Here is a 21,644-nt window from a genome sequence, read left to right on the forward strand (position 1 = left end):
GTCTCCCCTCAGCCTCCTTTTCTCCAGGCTAAACAGCCCCAGTTCCCTCAGCCACTCCTCCTAAGACTTGTGCACCAGCTTTGTTGCCCTTCTCTGAACTCTCTCCAGCACCTCAATGTCCTTCTTGTAGTGAGGGGCCCAAAACTGAACACAGGATTCCAGGTGAGGCCTCACCAGCACCGAGTACAGGAGGGTGGTCACTTCCCTGGTCCTGCTGCTGGCCACACTATTCCTGATACAAGCCAGGATGCTGTTGGCCTTTTTGGCCACCTGGGCACACTGCTGGCTCATGTTCCGCTGGCTGTCAACCAACACCCCCAGGTCCTTTTTTGCCAAGTTAGATCCAGTGATGTTTTGTGATGCCTGTAGTTATCAAGCAATACTTCCGTCTAGAAGTTAAAAGCACATTTGTCTTTTGGCCACTCCCAACCCACCATTCCCATTAGCATCACAGTGGTTTATTGCCGTTCTCCTCCTACTGCTGGTTTCCTCATTCTCAAAAAACAGCAAGGAAGGAACCTCAAAACACCATCTGTTCACCCCTTTCAATGAGTTAGAGCAGTTACATAAGTGGTGCAGATCAAGAAAATGTTTTGAATATTCATACCATAATTCTTGCTTTGGAAGGAAACTCTGAAGCAGCTTTTTTGGGCTTGTGGGTAAAGTAAGCATTTCTCGACAAAAGAAAAGTCTATTGACAAGTTATATATATTTTAGTGACAAGTTTACTTCATTGAAAAGTAAGTGTTGGTATTATTCAAAGATTAACAGGAGATTATCCTACCATATAATTTCCAGTGAGCCTTCCTCATTATGAAGATCACTTTCAAGCCTAACTGTAATTAATTGACTTTCAAAAGTGTCTTGATTTCGTTTTCAGCAGTGCAGTAGTTTTATAATAATAATTTGCTAATTCTTATGTCCTTGTTGGAGGACAATCTTGTTAGTATTCCTTCTTGCCAGGAATTGATCATCCTGGATAGAGCTCATAACTGAATCTGAGAGGTTGCTGTACAATTGATTTATCTTATTGTGAGAGTGCTGCAGAGATGCATCTTCAGCTGTAGAGCCTTTTGTTGGAGGTGATCTAAAAATAGAGCAGAATTCCTTTGCATTTAGTAATGCATGGTGGAAGTTTCCAGTATAAGATTGTTGGTTGAAGTACATAGTACGTCCTGTGGTATGGAGCTAATCCTTAGTGCCAGTCAGCCTCTCCTTCCAGAGTTCGTTAGATACCTGTGTTTATATGTGAATCTGTGATTGTATGTCAGTTGTGAATTTCCTTTGTTCATCTGGTTATGGAGTTTTTATATGTATATGCTCTTTCAGCAGGGAAATTCATTTTTGGATTTGGGGAGTTAATGCTTATAAATATGTGCATGGCAATGGTTGAATAGACCACCTGTGAAAAAGAGTAATTTAGTGCTCTTTCCTACACAAATGTTGCTTTATCTGCTTGTTGTTGATAAAATTCTTAGAGGAAAGCACAGTTAGTTAACCTTAATTACAATATTAACCTTGCTGTTTGTGTTAGGGTGTGGAAAAATTCTTATTGAGATAACAGATTTCTTATCCTGTTGTTTGTTAATAAACTAGTGAACTGGGAGTGCAGGTTCTGTGCTATGACATGAGTATCAATTTAACATACTATTTTTTAATAGGTGCAGGGGAGAAAAGCTCAACAAGCATCAGTTTGCTCTCATAAGGAATTATGTACTAGTTTCAAAACAATGCTAGTGTGTTCCCTAAATGCATATTCAGGGGTAGGATTTTATTGTAATCTCAAATGTTCTGTTTTATTATTACACTGATACCCATGTTCCTATGGTGAAAAAAAACGTTAAGGCTGCCTTAGGGACGTTTGGTCCAAGTGGTGTTATTTTATAGCTCAATCTTAATTGTCTAGTAAATGGAGATTTTATTATTTTTTTTTAACCAGTGGTCATCTAGAGTATAACTTCCAAATGGTTGTACTAGACAGACCAAAGAGATCTGTGTGTAATTATGGATAACTATGAAGAATGTGGGTGAGGCTGAAACTGCACTGAAGTGTGTTGTTGTATTTATTAGTACTTTATTCTGCAGATGTGTGTGGGTCTTTTGCTCTCCAGAATACTTTGTGATAAGGAGATCCAGGATTTTTAAAGTTTCCACAAGTTTCTTTTGTTAAACAAAACTTACTTTTCAGTAAAGTTACTAGTAACATTGCTGCTTCTTACGCTTCCTGCGTAGAATTTTTAGTGTCATTTTTCAGTATCGCTTGTGAATTCACCTTTCTGGTTTGCCCCACTTTTCATGTGTGTCTCCTCCGTGCTCCCTAAGCTTGAGTTCTACTCATTTGAGCCTCGGCTCTTTTAGACCATGCAGTTGTTTTGATTGTCCCTTGTGGAGTCTTTCAGTACATGTTTGGAGTTGGTGGACAAGACTGGATCTCCATGCCCCATGAAGTTCAATGCTGATACGGTGGTTTACTGTTATCAGTTACTTGAACAGGTGTGCCTTTTGGACTGCCACTGAGCTGATGCTTTTTGAAACCACCAGGTAGATCCGGACCTTCTCTGAGAGGCGGCACCTAATTCAAGCCTGGTCTTTGTGCTTCTCTTCCTTGTAAGAATCGCTTTGCAATTAATGCTATTCACTTGTTGTATCAGATAGCTTATGAATATCTTGAGTGGTCTTGTATTTTGCATCGTCCTACCCCACATAAAGAGGACTGGTTTTTTTTCATTGCAATTAGACTTCAAGAGGTCTGAATGAAGGACATATTAAAAATGGTATTTTTTGAGATAACCATATGGATCTGCTTAGTGTGATTCTGTTGCAGTAAATGCGCAAGGTGAAGGTTTTTCCCTACAGAGGTGGTGTTGACACATTCACAGTATATTGTATATATTCAAGTATCTGTTAATTCTCTTCTTCATTGTAACACCTGGTTACTCACCCAATACACCCAAATACAAGTTTACATGAAAGAAATGGAGCACTTTGTAGCACACAGGATCACCATTTGGCATCTCCATTCTTCCAATTGAAAAGTCAATTTATATGAGAGATATACCATTATGTTATACTACTCTTTTTTTTTTTTCCCTTTAGTTCCTTACAATTATTAAATAAATGCCAATTTGACATGGTGGTTTGATTGCAGTTCACTTGTATCAGCTTTGTAAGATTAATCAATCTGCTGTACTGACATTGCTTTGAGAAGGTTTATAAAGCTCTCTTGCCTATGAAGAAACACTTTGACACTGTCAAGGGGAACTTGGTTTCTCCAATGAGAAAACTGTGGCTACCTCTTTTGCTTTGGTTTTGTCTGTCTTGAGTGCTCCTTTTGCATCTTCAGATCAAATCACTTCTTCAGATTCTGGAAGATTTTCATCTGTTTGGAGAAAGTCTGTGTTCCATCTTTGTGCCATGTGCCAGAGGCGATTTTTCTTGGCCTGCTGAATCCTTGCTTTACATTTTTGCTTTCCATATTTGGACGAGAGTTCCGCTTTTTGAAAGGTCTTTTTTCTTGTGGGTTTTATTTAGTGGCTTTTGTGTTTTACAGATTACAGCTTGGATATGAGTTAGGCTGGTGTGTTTACCCAGCAGCTTCTCTGCCTCCCTCTCCCCCCACCTCCCTGCTTGTTTACTGTCAGCTGAAATGGAAAATTCTCCACTTTCTGGTAGGTGGCAGCATATACTGCATCTTCTGCCCTGTCCCAGTGCTTCGCTGGAGGAGCTGGATGACTGGCCTCAATACGTGCTCATATAGGAGTAACACGTTAAAGCAAGGGAGAAGAGAGGGGAAGTTTTTGTCAGCTCTCTCTCAGACTCGGAGTAAATACAGCCAAGGGTGCGATACCTGCTGTGGTGATGTGCCTTTCTGGTTTTTTTGGAAGCATTAGTGTCACTTACTTTGAGCACCTCAGTTGAGGAGTGATTTTCCTTTTTCATATCTTGGTTTGTGTGTGGTAGCTCTTGGAGGAGACTGACTAGCTCAACTTCTGAGTAAGAGGTGATGCTGGTCTGTTGCACAAGTCTAAATACTGACTGCAGTATATGTATACTGTGAATACAATGTATGTAAATACTATATATTTAGGATTAATTAAACTCAGGCGAGAATATGAATTTATACATAAACACTAGGTTTCTTTAAGAAAGAAGTCTGTCATGAATATTGCCTTGCTTTAATAGTAGAGATTATCTAGGCTATTTAAAGTGGGTTGTATTTTCAGTCTGTTTCAAGCTCTCAATATTATTTTTCCTCTTTACAAACCCATTACAAAAACACAGTCATATCCAGTCTAATGTTATATTTTGGCATAAGTTTAGAAGTGGACTATGAGGACAAAAATTAATGTGGGAGTAGGATGTGGAGTAAAATTTGATGGAATACAAATTAGGTTGACATGGGAAAAGTAAGTATGCCAGGGGTGAAGAGAATTGCAATATTCAGTGTTTTCATCCTTCCTGTAAAAACAAGAATGCTTGGCTTCACTGGGTAGCCTTAAACCAGTTAGTATATGTGAGGGAGGAAAAGGGGCAAAATACTTTTGTCTGTTGCTTTTTATGTCCTTGAAATGATTTAGTATTAGGGGAGGGAATGAAAATAGTTCATTACATTATCGAAATGGTGACTTTTTTTCTCCAAATCAGTTCAAGGAACATAATGAAAATACAGTTAAAATATGTTTATCATGTTCTTCCTGTTAACAAAAACATTTGGATACTTTTGCGAATCACATTGAAGACTCTAAAATCGTTAGAACATATATGGAAAATCAAATGTCAAGTTGGCTCTTAAAATTACTATTTTAATTAGCAGTGATCTGTCATTTTAGAATTTGTGAACTCATTTTACTGAGGTTGTTTAGTTTGACAATTGCAAGGAAAATGGTTTGGGGTTTTTTGTGTTGTTGTGGTTTTTTGTGTGTGTGTGTGTGTGTGTGTGCTTTTTAAATTAACCTGAGATAACTAAGTATCTTGTTAGATTATTATGGTTCTAGACAGACAGTAAAACATTCAGAAGTAATTATTAAACTTTCTTTCTAAGCAGGTAAGATAGGACCAGCAGGAAGCCCATGATAATGGGCAAGTTCATTGCAATTCTGTTAATCTGGACAAATCATTATATGTTATTTGGATTTGAATCATCATGTTCTCATTCCTGTTGCAAAACAGAATTTGTGAATAAGAAACTTGGAATCTATTTTATAATTTATGGCTGATGATGGAACTTGTTTCAAATTGGCAGTGGCAGCAGCAATGTTTCTTACATAAGCTTCTTAAATGACATATGGAAAGCATTCCTAGCTTTTAATTCCTTTTCAAAAGCAATGTCGAGTAATTAACTGAAATAGGTACTGATCTTTTATGAACGTGACATGCATGATTAGACACTCCTGTTAATTAGTTAAATTAAACAAGCATCTTCATGCCAAAAGTGTTTTATTTTGTGACATACACATCCCCCTGATTTGTTGAGCTTTTTAGAAAGCTGTTTTTATTTGTTAGAGCAGTGTTTGACTATTTATAGTAGTGGACCCATATGCTGAGATTTGAGAAACCCAGAAATCAGGAATGAATAAATGCTTAGTGACTGCTGTTTTTTTGTGGTGTGTTGGGTTTTTTTGTTGGTTTTGTTGTTTGGGTTTTTTGTTTTTTGGGGGGGTTTGTGTGTTTGTATTTTGTTGTTGTGGGTTTTTGGGTTTTGTTGTTTTCGTTGGGTTTTCTGGTGGTGGTGTGGGTTTTTTTTTTGTTGTGTGGGTTTTGTTTTGGTGACAATAGTTCTCTAATCTGAAGAGTTGACCTCAGTCCTTAAATGCATCATGTGTGCAATTGCATTAATAGATGTAGGTATATTTCTAAGTATGTGGAAATGCAGGCTGCAGTCTTACAACAAAAAAATTTATCTCATTACTTATCTATTATAAAAGATTAGGTCTAGACAGTGCGTGAACAGGAACTGAAGTGATACCAAATGAGGGATAAGGTAGGGGAGGCAGATAGAGTAGGGGCTTTAGTTCTACATTTTCTCCCTAAAACCTCCTGAAGAATTTGTAATGCACCGATTGGTAAAAGCTTTATCCTTTATGGAAGAACTTTATATAATGGCTGTGCCACAAATGTTAAATCATGTCTCACTTTCCAAATGAACATCTCTAACATGTTGCACCTTGTTTGGGCTACAAATCTACTGGAAATGAGCAAATCCTTCACTGGTCACTGGTGTTTTAGGAGTATCTCAGTGGGAATCAATCAAATAATTTATTCGGAAGAGGAAAGATAATAAGTTTTATAATGGTAAAGATTCAATGTGTAAAATAGTTCTGTTATTGCTGGGAACAGAAATTGCTGACTGTTTAATCCATTCTTGTCCTCTCTCTTCTTCCCTCCCTCCACTGTCCCAACTCAGACTAGAGGAAAGAGAGGAATATTTTTTACCAGGAATCTTTCTTTTTCCATGCTCTGAAGGCAAATTATTCTTTGTGTAAACGTTAATGTAGGTCCTTTTCAGTATCTTTGAAACTTTAGGTGAAATCATGGACAAACAAATGTGATTTTTTTTTTTTCCTTAATAAATGTACCTTGTGTCCGTTCCACTACCTAAGATGCATATGGTCAGGATAAGAGCTACCTCTGTGGCAACCTTCCTGCTCTTGCTGTTGTAGCCAGGAAGAATACACAAAGCTCATCTTAATAAATGCAGACTGTCTTATACTATGAACTTCCTCTTTTCAGTACAAGCTAAATGTTTGGATGGGATTTATTTTTTTCTTTGTGTTTTTTGGTTTGTGCTTTTGTACATGAGTTTACACTGCAGTTCAAGTTACTTCTTTCAGATACTTCTGTGAGTAAGTTATGTGTGTTCCACATTGAGATATTAATGGAGGAGATATTCGACTCTTTGGCACAGGACTAAGATTTTCCAGGTGAGGTGACTTGAGGTTGCAAAAGCCATGCCAAAGTACTGCAGTGCCAAAGAAAAAGACTAGTTTATACATAATTATTTTCAGATATACTTTCTACAGTTAATTATTGCATCACACTCACCATCATGAATAAACATGTAAACAGTTTTTTAACTCTTTAGGTTATGAATCGTTTAAATATAAATTTCTCTGGGATACCGGTAAGGATTCTGGGGAAGGACATGGACACCTGAGTAGAATTTCTTGAAGCTTTCAGGAGCACAGAGGAATTTGGAGGTGATTTTTTAGAATGTTATTGAGACCTGTTGCCACACTAACACACATTTATACATGAAAAGGCACAAAGGATCTGTGCATGGCTTGAAAACAGAAAGTTGCTCAGAGGGGACACCAGTAGTCAGTTCAGCTTTCTAAAGTTGCTCCTAAACTTTTAAAACTTGGGTAAAATATGTGAGGGTTAATGTTGCTTTTGTGTTAATAAAATTGAAACCTTTGGGGTAAATGCACATTACATGCAAACATAAATGCTGGTATTTTACTTTTGAGTATCTCTTACCAAGACTTAAAAGAGCAGAAGTGCTAAATGTTTTATTTAAAATAAATATCTAGGTTTTAAAATTCATATCCAGATGGAATAAATTTGATAATCATCAAAGGTAACTTCTGTCTTCAGACTCAACAGGAACTTCAAATGCCTGTCAGTCAACTTGGGCAAGTCACTTCTGAAGCACACAAAAGTCTGAAAGTTTGTCAAAAGAGATTAAAAAGAAAAGGAAAAAAATAATGTGCCACAATATGCCCCTGTATCTAAGAAAAACAAATTTGGCTTGATGTGCTTTAGTGTATCATGTTTGAAATATGAAGTGATAGTAATTTTGAGTGATGGTACAATAATGGCACTAAAATATCTGTGTATTTGTAATTCAGATATTTCTATTTCTAACAGGTTTTTCTTAGCATTTATTTTATACGTATGTACTCTCTGGATGATTCTTATTGACACGGGTTGCCAGTGAAGTACTAGATTATTGCTTAGGGAGGTTGATTTTTTACTTCCTATTATAAAACCTAAAGGAAATAGCAATTCTAAAATTTGAGGGCAGATGGTTGAAGGATTTGCCTGAATATTAGCCTTATAGCAAGCTGTTTAAAAACCAAACCGAACTCAAACTTGAAATAAGAAAAACCCCACCCAAACACAACAATGGCAACAAAATCCCACAAACTAACTCTGTGTTTTGTGTACAGCAAGAATTTAGTAATAAAACAAGTAGTTCTTTTATTTTTCTGTTTTTCAGGTAGGATGTCAAAACAATTTTTTTCTGTTTTAATGTTCATTACGGCTGTGTGACTGTATGAATATCAGCGTGTGAGTGTATATATTACCTTTTTTTTCCTAAGTAATACCTTAGCCTTAAAAAAAACAAAACAAAACCAAACAACCAACCAAAAAAAACACACCAAAAAACTATTGGAGACTGCCTGGAAGAGAAGTGAAGCTGTGAATGAGTTTCCTCTGGCTTGCACTGAAGCCACACATTGGTATCTTGCTCATTCACTTTTCTTTTTCCTTTTTGGACTAGTGGGGTTTTTGGAGTTTGGTTTCAGCATTTAATATACCACGCACTTTTCACCACTCAGCTTTTTTGTTTGTGTTTTTTGTTTTCTTCTTTGAATAAGAATTTGGATAAGAATGAATCTCTTACAGGAAGTCGAATCTCCGGTGTTTACCCTCCCATTCTTAAGGATGTTGTAAATACATATTATTCCCATGTCAGTGTGAGTACATCTTAAATTTAAAATGGGTATTTTAAGAAAATACAAATAACTTGCAAAATATTATCGGTATTTGCTATCTTAACTAAAATTTGAACATAGGATTCAAAATTGAAGAGATTTTTATTAGTCATACAAGTCCAATTTAATTGTTGATTTTCTTGCATTATGGTTTTTAGATTATTTCCCATGATTCTTGTTTGAATGGTATCCTGTGTGCAGATTGTATACTTTTTGAAGGACTTTGGAATATATGGAGTAATAATGAAACTTTATCCCTAGGCTGTTTGCTTGAAAAGATAAGTCAATTAAAAAAGCATTTAAAGTGTTGCTCCTTCTAGTTTTTATTGAAACATGTAGGCTTTTTCATATTGAGGAATATAAAGCTCATTAGATCAGTTAAATTGACTTTAACAAAATGGAAAGCCATAATATGATGATTTTCATCTGTGTTGGTTTTATTTTAACTGTCACTCTGATTAGATTTGCTTTTGGCAGGTTTAAGTGGTCGTTATCAGACCATAGGAGTTCTTGGTGAGGACAGCTCTGCTGGACTTGTGGCAGCTTGTACGGAAGAAAAGCCTCTGATATTAGCGGCTAATCCGGCACTGTGCTGGATCTGGTGATTCGGTTGATAATAAAATTGAACAGCCACACACTAGCTTGTGAATTTGTTGTCCAAGTATATTAAATAGTATCCCAGTTAGAGGCATCTATCTGTGGGAACCTCTTAGCAAGGACTCTTATATCAAGTATCTGATTGAAAATTATAATTACACACCTGTGTTGTGTAATGAATTTCAACTGCAGATTAGCTGCAGATTATTCAGAGTTTATTTATCATGTTCGCTGGTCTAATAATCTTTCAGTGTCTGTGGCTTGAGAATTACTCTTCTCTCCCTTCCACAGTCCATGCTGAATTTGTATCTATTTCCAGGGAAACAGGAACACTCCGTAAGTTCTGGCCTGCTGGAGGAAGATGTTCATATCTGGCAAGCTAGTGTATTTTGAAGTGAAAGTCAACTCCATGCTACAAGTTGGTGGATCATTCCCTATCTTGTTGAAAAGGATGTTGGAAAAGCCAGCAGAATAGAAAAAAACTGTTTGAAGAAAATTGTAAGTTTGAAAAAGCCCCAGCAAACGACAAACCTAGATTTGTAATAAACTGATACTGTAATACCAATCCTACTGGGCTTTATAGTAGCTGAGAAAAGCAACCAAATATTGCAGAAATTATCTCTAGTAGTTTGGCATGTCCTGTCTTCGAGGTTTCTAACAGAATTTATTTGCGGTTTTTGCAGCAGTTGCCACAAGCTGAGATAGCTGGAGATTAGGATTTTTTTGGGTTTTTGAGAACCTACACAAGAATTCCCAGCCAGCAGCAGCCTATGGTTCATTGACTACCAGAGGCAGAGGCGGTATCTTTGTATTTAGCTGCACGTGATGCATTTTGTGTATTCATTCCTGAACCCAAAGAAACTCTCCACAAGTTGTTTGGAAGGCTAAACAGAGCTCCATGCTTCAACTGCATGTATGAAGGACTGTCACCTTCTTAGTTCTGAATCACTGCCATCTAGTTTCATTTGGCCTGTCCTGCTTTTCATGTAGGTGCAGTGGTGCATTGTTTACCATAAAAGCTTGAGTGATAAAAGGATCTTTATCATATCCCCAGTCTGAATCCTATCAATCTGTTTTTGTTCTTTACATGTGGAAAGTGTTCTACACCCTTTACTGATTCATTTTTTGGAACTTCTGTGGATTTTGTTTTGTATGTGTGTAAGGATTAATCTACACACAAAACTTTCTGTGAATTCTCTGAAATGACCAGTCTGTGAAAAGTTATCTGTTATAATACTAAGGTTTTGTTCCATAGTAGAAATGGTCAGCTCAGAGTCCATTATTTAATACGTAAAATATGGGGGGTTTTTTTCATTTGCATCATGTTGTGTTACTGCTATTTGGTGTCACTTGCTGTTTTACTGCTTGCATTCCTAATCTTATACAGTTCCTCTGTAATGCTTCAATTAGGCCCTTGTTGTTATCCTGAATAGCATCCTTGGTATGAGATACTCTCTGGTAATGCTTCTGTATTCATTCCTTTTTTGAAATCAGGATGAAGACCATATGTGAGCTTAAGGCCTTGCAGGTCTTATTAATTCAGATTCTTTCATTCTTTTGAACCAGTTACCATCTAAGTGACAACTTTCCCTCTTACCCTCTGGCAGCTTAGTTTCTTTGAGCAGTTTTGATGAGTGACCTTATTGGACAGTTTTAGGAAAACTGGGTTCTCTGTGAGCTGAAAGGCCTGTTATTTTTTATTGTTGTTGTTAGCTTTTTTATTTACTGCTAACAAGTCTGATAGAACACTGAGGTATGGCTTTCGTTTTCAAGAGCCGTGGCGACTCTTCCCTGCTGTAGCAGATTTCATACCTGTTAATTTAGTTATTTAGAATAGTTCTTACTGCTTTACCTGGTATAAACCATTGGGTTTACCTGGTCTGTAGTCCTCTAGCTGACCCTAGAACCTCTGTAAAGCTCGACATCAAGCTAGGGACCTCCCAGTTCTGAGGAACTGAGAAAATTTGGATGCCTTGGACAATAGAGGAGCTCTGTGGTTACAGAATAACATCTGGCTGCTTCACCCTATTCAACCAATACTTTAATTCATTGAGCAATCTACCTTGAGTCAATTAGGTGAACAAAGGTGCCATGAAGGCTTTCCCAACTGTGAAAAACAAATACAGAAAAATAATGTAGCTGAGCTTTCTGCAGTGACCTTACCTCCTATCAGCCCTCTTGATTTCTTTTCTCTTTAAATTTCTTTTGTGGTTGAAAGGCTTCTTAATTCGGAAGTTTGAAAGAGGAGCTATATTGGGTGTGGAATAAAGGGTCTGTCTCTCCCATTTTCACCCCCTACAGATTTGCGATTCCTCAGAGCCTACATGTATTTGTTTTTGACTTGCCTGTTTGTGAGTTTTCACTGAAGCTAGTGTTCTTTTTCCCATTTGAACACTTTAAGAATCTTTCAGTAAACTTCTGCTACCTTGGTATTTAGCGATGCTGATCTGCCTTTTGCTTTAAATTATTTTGAAATATGTGATACACATTTTCTTTGCAATAAATTGCATTTTCTGCAATGCAGAAGAGTTTGTCCTTTTTCATGGCAGGTATTTCATCAACTTAATTTTTGCATATCAAGAGACTTTGGAGATGAGACAGAGATCTTAGTGCTTGTTCAGATTGGCTCAGCCGGCGCTCATGTGTGTAATTCTGTATCAGGTACACAGTCGGCAGGTTGTCGGAGTAGCATGCATTTCTAAATAGTTAATTTTAAGTTCATTAAATGATTGTGTTTGTTTTATAAATATCAAGTGTGACAACTCTACAAAAGGATATTTTTACTTTAGAACTACTTCTGTTAATACAAAGAAGCAGCTTAATGGGCCCATGTGCAGCTGCAATTCGGAATGAGTTTAAGAGATTTGCAAAGAGATTTGGCTGGCTTGAGAGGAAAATTCAGATATTTTCTGTGTGAGATCTCAGCAATTTTAACTCTGGCTTTATCAGTTAATAAAAGGGATTCATGCTATATGACAGTTACTGAATAAGGATTTGAAAATGACAATAGGTCTTGTGGCACAAAAGGGCTGCTAAGCTTCAATGTTCCTTACACAGAAACTTGTATTTGATGGCTTATTTCACTTGTGTTCTGTGTCGCATCCACAACGTAAAAATATTTTATGCTGCATTTGTTGATGCTGAACAGAGCTGAAGGAAGTGTTACCAGCCAACCAGGTCTGTAGTGATGTTGGCCTAAAAAAAATTCTTGGACTTGTGCTATTTTTACTGCAAAAAAAATTGCAGAAAAAGTAATTGCATTGGACATTAAGAATAAGTATTCGGTTCAGATTTGTGTAATTTTCGGGTTTGAGCAGAAGATATTCATATATGTAATCACTTAGTAGTTTTTTTTAATGGCAATTCTGGGAATAAACATAAAGAGGAATAGCACTAATGGGTTGAATTTTAGAAACAGTCAAGAATTTGCCTTACCAAGCACACTTTGTTTGTCAGGCTGTTGTTCTCTTGCCCATCTGGAATGTATTTCTAAAGCTAACGGCTGTTTTGAAAATAAAAGCAAATTTGTGAAGAGAATAATGGGTGAGTGGGAGTTCTGTCTACTCCGAGGGTAGGTAATGGGTTGTCTGTCTCCATGTAGCTAGAGGTCGTCATCTGGATAGGCACATATGTAGCTTATATCTATGAAAAGTGGGTGGTTCAGACCTGGTCTTAGTATCAGACACCCTGTAATATAAATATATATAAATATTTAAAAAAAAAAATATATATATATATATATGTAAACTTGGAAAACAACACTAACAATCTGGATGGCAGTGGCAATTTTATATGTTCTGCACATTGTCTGATATACTTTTCCATATGAATCATCTATAGTCACATATTAAAGACCAACATGCAGTCTGCTTTTATAAGCTGTGAACAGCAGCTTGAAATCTTATTTTTCCATTATACTTGTTCAAGAGCACAGGGACAAACTATTGTATCTGTAACATTTAATATATCTCTATTTAGGAATGAAATGGCAGTATACATGGTAACGCACAAACTCATAGTTGTGCAATCCAATTGTAGGCATATGAAGCGTGAAAGAATATTAAAAAAAAGTCAGACTTACCAGGGGCTTGCAATAACTTAATAGGGAATATAATACAGGTCTCAGCTGACGTAGTAAGTGTGTTTTGTGTATGCTTTGATGCCTCATTTGCCTTTTCATGCCATGTCATGTAATTGTCAAGACCTTCATCGTGAAGCCTTCAAATGAACAGGTGAAATGAGGAGGACATACTTTGGAGAAGGTTCTTTGAGTCAGTAATGGTAATCCCCTTTTTGGTGGTCGTGCAAGCCCCGCAAAATAGTTGGTTTATCTGTTCTTTTTAGAGTTAGTGCAGATGTACTGGGTGGAGTAAGAGACTTGTTGCTTCTCTGAATGCCTGGAGTTAACTACTCAGATAAATTGTGAAAACATAGATAGTGACAGAACTAAAACAAACACCATAGATAATAAGCACTCAACTACTTTTATTCATGATTGTTCTAAGTAACAATTCATGAGTAGTATTCAACATCTATTTGATTTGCTTTCAGTATTGAAGGCACTGGGAGGTGTATCAACAACAGGGGAAAAAATAAAATAAGGAAGTTGAAGAAAGCAAAAATAACACATGAAATGGAAAGGAAAGCTGTAAACTGAGACAATATTTTCAAATGAGATGCAAGAATAATCACAAAAGAAAACCAAACCAAACAAACAAAACCAAAAAGCCACAAACAAACCAACAACAGAGAAAAATACTTATTAGTATAGGAAGACCTAAATATCGCATGACAGGCACACTGGAAATATGTAGCACAGGCAGAACTATTAATAGAAACATGAATATAAATTGTGTTATGTTAATAAGAGAAAAATCACTAATCTTTAGAACTTTGCATCTGTAGTTTTGTGGTTGTCTAGAACCAGAAACACACTTTTTCTTGGTTTTGTTTGAAAAATATTCTCTCCACTTGACTTGATCAGCTGGTAACTAAGATGTAAAAATATAATGGCAAACAGATTTTAAATTGCTACACACTTCTGGAGACTGAAACTTTATAGACAAGGAAGAAATTTAAGGTATCTGTGGTGTAGTGTTTGAGAGGCATTTTGAGGTATTACTTACAGTAGACCAAATCCAGGAAAGCTGCTTGTGTGATCACGCCAAAACCAAGAAGAGACCTCAAAGAGCTCGGGTATAAGAGACGTGATTGTGGCATTCTTTTTAGGATGCCAGAAAGTCTTGTGAAATGCAGCTGTATATAATTTACTGAAGAATTTATCATGTTTAGTTAAAAACATCAGTTGCATAAGTCAAAGCTTTTAATAAAATCCGTATAAAGACTAGTTATAAGCTTAACAGTGAATCATGTTTCATTCTGAAATAGTGGTGAGTTCGATAGTGAGACTTAAAATGAACCTAAACAATGCAAGGCACTGATCTTATTAAAATGAGCTATTCTGCTGTCAGAACAGGTGATCAAAGGTATTTGTGTCTAAACTGTTCTAAGAAGCTGTTATAAAGGAGCAAAGATGTCTTAAGTATTCACTACTTGATTCCTTGATAAATATATTAAAAAAAACCAAAACACAGCACCACCTCAGTCATTAAATGTTTTCTATGGTGTCTTCTAACTGTGTGAGTTTACTGAAATGAATCTTATTCCTGTAGTACTGTCCTAGGAACCATTGAACTCAGTCTTTATAGCAACATGTAGAAATCTGGCATAGTTTGAGTGTGCTGAGTGATAACAAGGCTTCACTTTGGGTATCAGCAGGAAAATGTTTCAGCTTCCAATTCTGAAGTTTCACTTTAATCTAATACCAGCATTTTCAGGTTCAGAAGAATAATTATTTTCTGGAAGTACTATGTATAGTGTGTATTTTTGTACTTATGTATTAATACTTTTTTTTTCTTTCAAGAGATGTTTATTAGAGTGCAAATTGGCAAATTTATGCTCACATACTATGAAACTTATCAGCGGTGCAGATCTTGAAACTCAAATTTATGCCATTGTAAAGGAACCCTTACAACTTCAGTGATGCTTCTTCGCAAGTAGCATTTTGCATTAGTTGTGGTATCAAAATATTTTGGGTTTATATGCTATTCATCCTATTTTGCATTTGATAGTTGTAGTTACAATTTGTAGGTCACTAAGAGAATAAAATACAGATTCATGAAAAGAAGGAACAAAAGCTCCTCTAAGAAGTTGGGCAGATATCCAAGAGATGCAGAGGGTTTTTTCTCACAAAAATTTGTCTTTTTGGGGAGAACATATCCACAAAAATTTAACTAGTAAATTGTTGTCTAGCTCAAAGAAAGCTCTCATAATTTGTCCCCTGCTTGATGGGATTTTGGGAACCAAGGCAAATAAACCTGAAACAAGAGAAGTGTTTACTTCTATTTTGATGGATTTTGTTAGCACCATCTTTTCCCACTTCATGTGGCAACTAGAAACTAGGTAGATACAGAATTGTACAATTAATCGTTCTTCAATGGCATTTCTTTTTTTTTAGAATGAAACTGGATCAAACCTGCCTGGATTTAAACATTTCTCACTCAGCAGGCAACTTTTACATTAATGACATCTTGCGTTTTTAAAATACGTTGTGTTTCACCAGTCTGAATCTTTGTGGAAGTTCCGAGAGCAATATCTGAGCAAATGACGAAAAGTTAGGTGATGAGAGAAGACAAGCTTAAGTAAAAATATGAAAGATGATGTAATACTTTGTTCCTTTCTCTTTAAACAGTTCATTAGCTGGCAAGGAAATCCTGAAATTCTTATCAAGAAGCAGCTTGATGGTAGACTGTAGAATTAATTTGAATTTTGCAACCTGGACAGACCTTGCAGTGAGCATTGTTTTTTGTATGTATTGGTGTAAGAAAACTAGCTACCAAGGTATTATGTGGTTAAAACTTGAATGTAGTTAGTGTTCTATGATGATAAATAATCTTTTTATAGTGATGTAGTATTATCTCTGAAATATGAATGGGATGTTTCAGTTTGTTCATTTAACTGCGCCCATAGCTCTGTTATGCATCTTGACTTTAGGTTTATGCCTGGAAGGAATTTCTGAAGTAAAAGTGCTTCCTGTCATGTTATGCAAGTTCAAAGGCAAAGGGCAAGGATTAATGTGAAAATAATTACCTTAGTAAACATTTTGTGTTCCTGCCAAGAGGATTTTCAAAGCATAGGAGTGCAGTGTGTGTCTCTTAGACTTCAGATCACTATGGCTGAAGCTGCAGATTCTCATAGTTAAATACAAGCATTTTTGCATAGATACGAAAACCTCATTTTAAAGCTAGTTTTAGACATTAGTGAAATATAAGAATAATGTCTTGCTTCTCTACCTAGCATAATAAATTTATCACCATCCTAAAAGTAAAGGATTTGATACATGCATTCCAAGTGGTAGAGTTCATTCCAAATTCAGTTAAGTATTCCTATGACCAGCTGTGGTAGAGACCAGGAGGTGGGCTGTCTTTGTTTTTGTATATTAATAGCGTCTTTCAAAATACAGCACTTCATAAAGTAGCCTGCCTGGCTTTGCTTTCAGCTTGAATAATAAGCAGGAAAGCGTTTTAAAAAAAACCACAAAAGTGCCTGGGGCATAGCTTTTGTCTTCCCAGAAGAGTGGAAAAACGGCGTGTATTCATTTGAAAAAATGAATGTACAATAAATATGGAAAGAGGCCTGGGAGACAGAGGAAAACAAAACATAGGCGACCTCTGCACTACTTGTGCCCATCTGTGGGTGAATTAAAAGATGTTAATCTTTAAAGTGAAAGGGTTTGACTATCTCTTTTTTTGACATAAGATTTTTACATGTGAATGAATAATCTGTCTTTTGATATAAAAATAATTTTTCATTAAGCAGCTAAATGGATTCTCTGTGTATAAAGAGATTTTAAGTGGAGATAAACTGCTTTGGAACATAAATCACTTGTTAGACAGCTCTCTAGCCTTCCTTCTTGACTCCCCCACCCTAAAGAAAAAAAAAGCTGCCCCGTAATCACCAGGTATGATAATTCTTGAATTGATTTGGCGATGTTTAACAGATTTGTTGTCTTTGTCTGATTTCTGAATTGTGCTGCTCAGTGTTCAAATCATAAGCTATCCTGAAAAGGTTTTCAGTCTATTACAGTGGCATCATATAATTACATTGAATTACACATGATGATAGTGTTTAAGCCTTAGGATGCCTTGCAGAGAAGTAGTGCAAATAATTATCTGTGCATCAGTGCAGATTAAAAAAAAAAAAAAAGAAATCAATACTGCTTGGTGGTTGAGTTTTGCATATTCCAATTAATGATCTTAGGTTTGACTTAAAGTTCTGAAATTGCTTGGAAGTAGGCCATCTCATGCTGAGATGAAGCATCAGGCCATTTTAAATTAGATACTGAGCATGCTCATATCAAGTACCCACTCTGAGATTTTTGCAGTGTGTGTCTCGGTTCCTTGTTAGTAGAGCTGTCATTCAACTGAAGTAGAGGAGAGCACCGCATGCCCTTTTGTCGTATTTCTATCAGGGCAGACATGATTTCTTTTGGAACTGGAAACTTGGGGTGTGAGACAAGCCTTGCTGTTAGATCGCCAGTGGTTTTTGGTGAGTGGATATTCATCTCTTTCCTTTCTAATGCCTTTAGATATCTCAGGTAAAACTCAGCTTCATACTTGTCTTTATTCTCTAATAATGGTACCTATTTGAAATGTCTCTTCTGTAACTCACTTCAGTAGAATAATCCAGGTATGCATGTATTAATTTCTTTACTGGAGAACAATTGCTTCTTTACCAGAAATGCTAGGCTGTTCCACTCAGAAGTCCAAAAAATGGGCATATAGCTTCTTTCTTCTGACTTCAAATTAGCTAACTGTTCTGAATATAGCAATGGTTCTTCAGCCGTCACTTCTCCGTCATTTTTCATTTTCTTTGTAGTAAATTGGTTTAAAACCTAGATTTTTTTTTTGTGCATTATATTTTAGAGAGAATTAGAGTAGTCTTGCAAAAGAGAAATTTATTTAAGACAGTGCTGAAGGATATTTACAGTACTTGATTTCAACACAAACTGCTAAACAGGGTAAGTTAACTTTGTTAGTTTTGCTGATAGATATGCATGTATTTTCTTCTTTAACCAGCTAAGAAATAGAAAAAAGCATCTCCTAGTTCTTTTTTATGACTGAGATTTTGCACTTTGGTAGGATATAATAGGAATTTCTGAACAAACGTGTGGTCAAGTGAATGTTTGATACAGCCTAACATTTAATTAACTTCAAATTAACTTTTAATTAACTTTTAATTAACCACGGGAAGTCAGGATTTATGAGTCAAAGTATTATCAAAGCTTAGTTCTTGCTCTTGATTTAATATCTTATTTTCCTCCAAGAGTATCTGCAAAATATGACTTTTAAATTCTTTATGCAATGCATTTAGCTTGTTGCAAAATGTCAGCTGACAATGTGTTTTAAAAACATGTAAATGGATTGTCAGAAGCAGTGAGTGAATTGGTAAACTCTTGACACCACTACCCCTTTACCTCTAAAAAAAAAGTTAGTTTCTAATTGCACTTATCTCCCAGTGAATAAAGATGATTTAATAACGTGACTGAACTTCATGTGTTTTTTAAGGTCGTAGTTCTGACATACTAGGGTTACTTCTGAAAATACAATTCATCACTGGATTGAGATTGGAGGTCTTAATTGTAATACAATGGCATATATTTTTTGGGTTGGCAGGGCTGTTTATTTTTATAAGCAGTTACTTTTTATCCTGTCGTGATTGTACATATATGCTTTAAATAGTCTTCTGGATAACAGATTTCAACTACAATGGGAAAAACTGCTTGTCGGTGAATTCACTGAGCCTGACAAAAAGGACACTTGCTAAACATAACCCCTGTTATGACTCCAATTGACCTGATTCATAGGAGTAAAATCAATAAACCCCATAGCTTTACCATTGCCTTGATAGTCCCGGTTAGAAGGGAGACAGGACAGACAGGGAGTGGAGTGTGTGGAATTGAGCACTTGAACGTTAGATCGCATGACGCCCTCATACAGTGTTCTTGGGGGGAATGGTCTAAATGGGTGTAATAGTTAAGATTCGTGTTAAAGCCTGAGGATAATGCATTTAATTGAGGCCTTGCTGTGGCAAAGAGCTGTCATAACCCATCAGAAAACCTGCACTTCGGCTGCCAAAACAGGATTCTAGCATGTGGCTCTGACAAATAATGAAAGAGAGACAGCAAGGGGTAACTGCAAACCTGTGTTGCGCAAAATATATTACTCTACTGACTTGTTATCTTCAAAGCACTTTATATCTGATACTAAGTTTTGCTCTTATAACTAGAACATGTTGTTTCATAATGGTGATGCATTCAGGTACCAGGAACTCTGTATCTCAGAGATCTGGTAAATGGTACAAAACCGTACAGATTCACCATAGGACAGTTCCCATATGAACAGCAAATGTAGAGAACTTAAGACCTTTTAGGGAGGGAAGAAAAAGGAGAGAAAGGTCAAGACTTGCGCTACTGGCTGCAGAGCAGGCAACAGGAAGAGGAAGAGAGTTATAGAAGATAAACACGTGCAAAGAAAATAGCATTTAGCTGTTTTGGCAGTGTTCCTTTATCATTGTGAGCATGCAAAAATGTGAGATTTCTGGTTTGGATTGCTGAAGAAGTTTGAACTTAGTATGATTCTACTGAGATATCCCTTTGAAATAACTAATATTATAAAAAGCCATATTTTACAGGTTTTGTAAGCGAGCAATTGTTAGCCTCAAGGAAAGCAGAAATTTGCAAGTGTTAAATACTTCAAGTTAAGTTATTTTTGTAACCTTGATCTTGTCTGTTTTACTTTTGAGAATAATGTTAGTTCTTCCTTTGAAGTAAGTGCTGACTCTAGTTAGTTTTCCAAAAAGAGCAATTATTATATTATAAAGCTTAACTGAAGTTTTACAGGCAAGATACTGCCTACTCTGCAGTGCTACTCTTGTCTATAGCCATTTTATGTAGCATCTCTTTTGGTCACGGGTAGTGTGCAGAAAAAATTGCCTTATGTTTATGATCTTAATGGTGATTGTGCTTAAATGGGTGAATTTGAGATCTCAGAGAACCTGACATGCAAAGATTGCCTTTTGTTTTGCTGTAATTTTACTCTGTGTTAGTTTTGTTAATATATGTGTGTGTATGTGTATACATAAATACATACAGAATATACAGAGAGGGAGGGCCAATGCCCGTAATGGCTGCTGGTTTTACAAGCTTATTCAAAATGTGCTTAAATTGTACTGAATCGAGAACTAAATTGAAAAAGGATCATTTTATTCAATTTGAAATAATGTTATAATTCTGTCATTTTACACCTCCCAGTCATCAGTAGGATCTTATTTCATTTTATTTTATTGTGGATCAATATGTTGTAACTTGCAATAAAATACCAGAGTGTAAAGTTTAAGTTATTATGCCCTTGCTATGTAGACCTACATTTCAGATTTTCAGATACTGTAAGTTTCTGGAAAGATCTTTGAGGTGCCCATTCATGTGACTGGCAATATAAGGCATGTAATTAACTTTGTTCGGTTATTTTTTTTTAAGATGATGAAAAAATTTATTCTGTTTTCCACATGAATAAAAAGTTACCGACTTGTTTGGTGCTTTTTCACTCTGAAACCAGCATACCCGTAAGAATGTGGTAGTGACAAGTCTTTTTGAGGAAGCACCGCTGCGGAAATCATGTTTAAATAAACTTTGTGCTGCTTGAATTTTTTAAATATGAATGTTTGGACAGAACTAAGGAAAAAAAAAATCAGAAAAGGCTGTGGAAGTTAGGGATGTGGGGTGAAGGGGAACCTCTTGTGTATGTGTATAAATATAAATATATCACTTAGGCTGCCTGCCAGCTATATTTTTCATGATCAAAATCTTTTGGACAGAGAAGGCTCAGTCTTTTTGCATTCGCCTTGTCTTCTAAATGAAAGATTTTACTACTGCTGACAACTACATATACTAAGTTCATGTGGCAGATGGAGAGCCTGTGACAATTTTAGACTGAAGGTTGTGTCTAAAAACCTGTCAGCATTCTGCATTAAATCTTGACCCATTTTAGACGGTATGCTACAGTCTGATACTTTCAAGAGAATAATGCCATTTTTCAGTTTCTTTTTTTATAGAGTGGAGGAAGGAATGGAGCTGTTTCAAAAGCATGATCTAAATTTACTTTTCCAAATGAAAAAGGAACTGCACACCAGTACTCATTTAAAATAATTGGCTGTAATGTCAGCATTGAGTCTGAGATTTTATGGGGAAAAAAAAAATAAAACAGTTACTAG

The 21,644-nt window shown here is 36.1% G+C and overlaps 1 protein-coding gene across 31 annotated transcripts in view; it reads left to right on the forward strand.

Annotated features, from left to right (window-relative positions):
• Positions 1–21,644, forward strand: part of PLEKHA5 (pleckstrin homology domain containing A5) — a 177,000-nt gene that overhangs the window by 42,401 nt on the left and 112,955 nt on the right. For 2 of the 31 annotated variants that reach the window (XM_065030633.1, XM_065030647.1), the window contains exon 1: positions 17,785–17,921. The exons of 25 other annotated variants lie outside the window; for them this stretch is intronic. The gene's annotated coding sequence lies outside the window, so the exon portion shown is untranslated. Of the gene's footprint in view, positions 1–9,633; positions 9,813–17,775; positions 17,922–21,644 lie in introns of those variants that run through there. 4 more of the 31 variants (XR_010466304.1, XM_065030615.1, XM_065030622.1 and 1 more) reach the window with 4 other exon arrangements.

This window comes from Columba livia, chromosome 1 (genome assembly GCF_036013475.1).
Source record: "Columba livia isolate bColLiv1 breed racing homer chromosome 1, bColLiv1.pat.W.v2, whole genome shotgun sequence".
NCBI lineage: Eukaryota > Metazoa > Chordata > Aves > Columbiformes > Columbidae > Columba > Columba livia.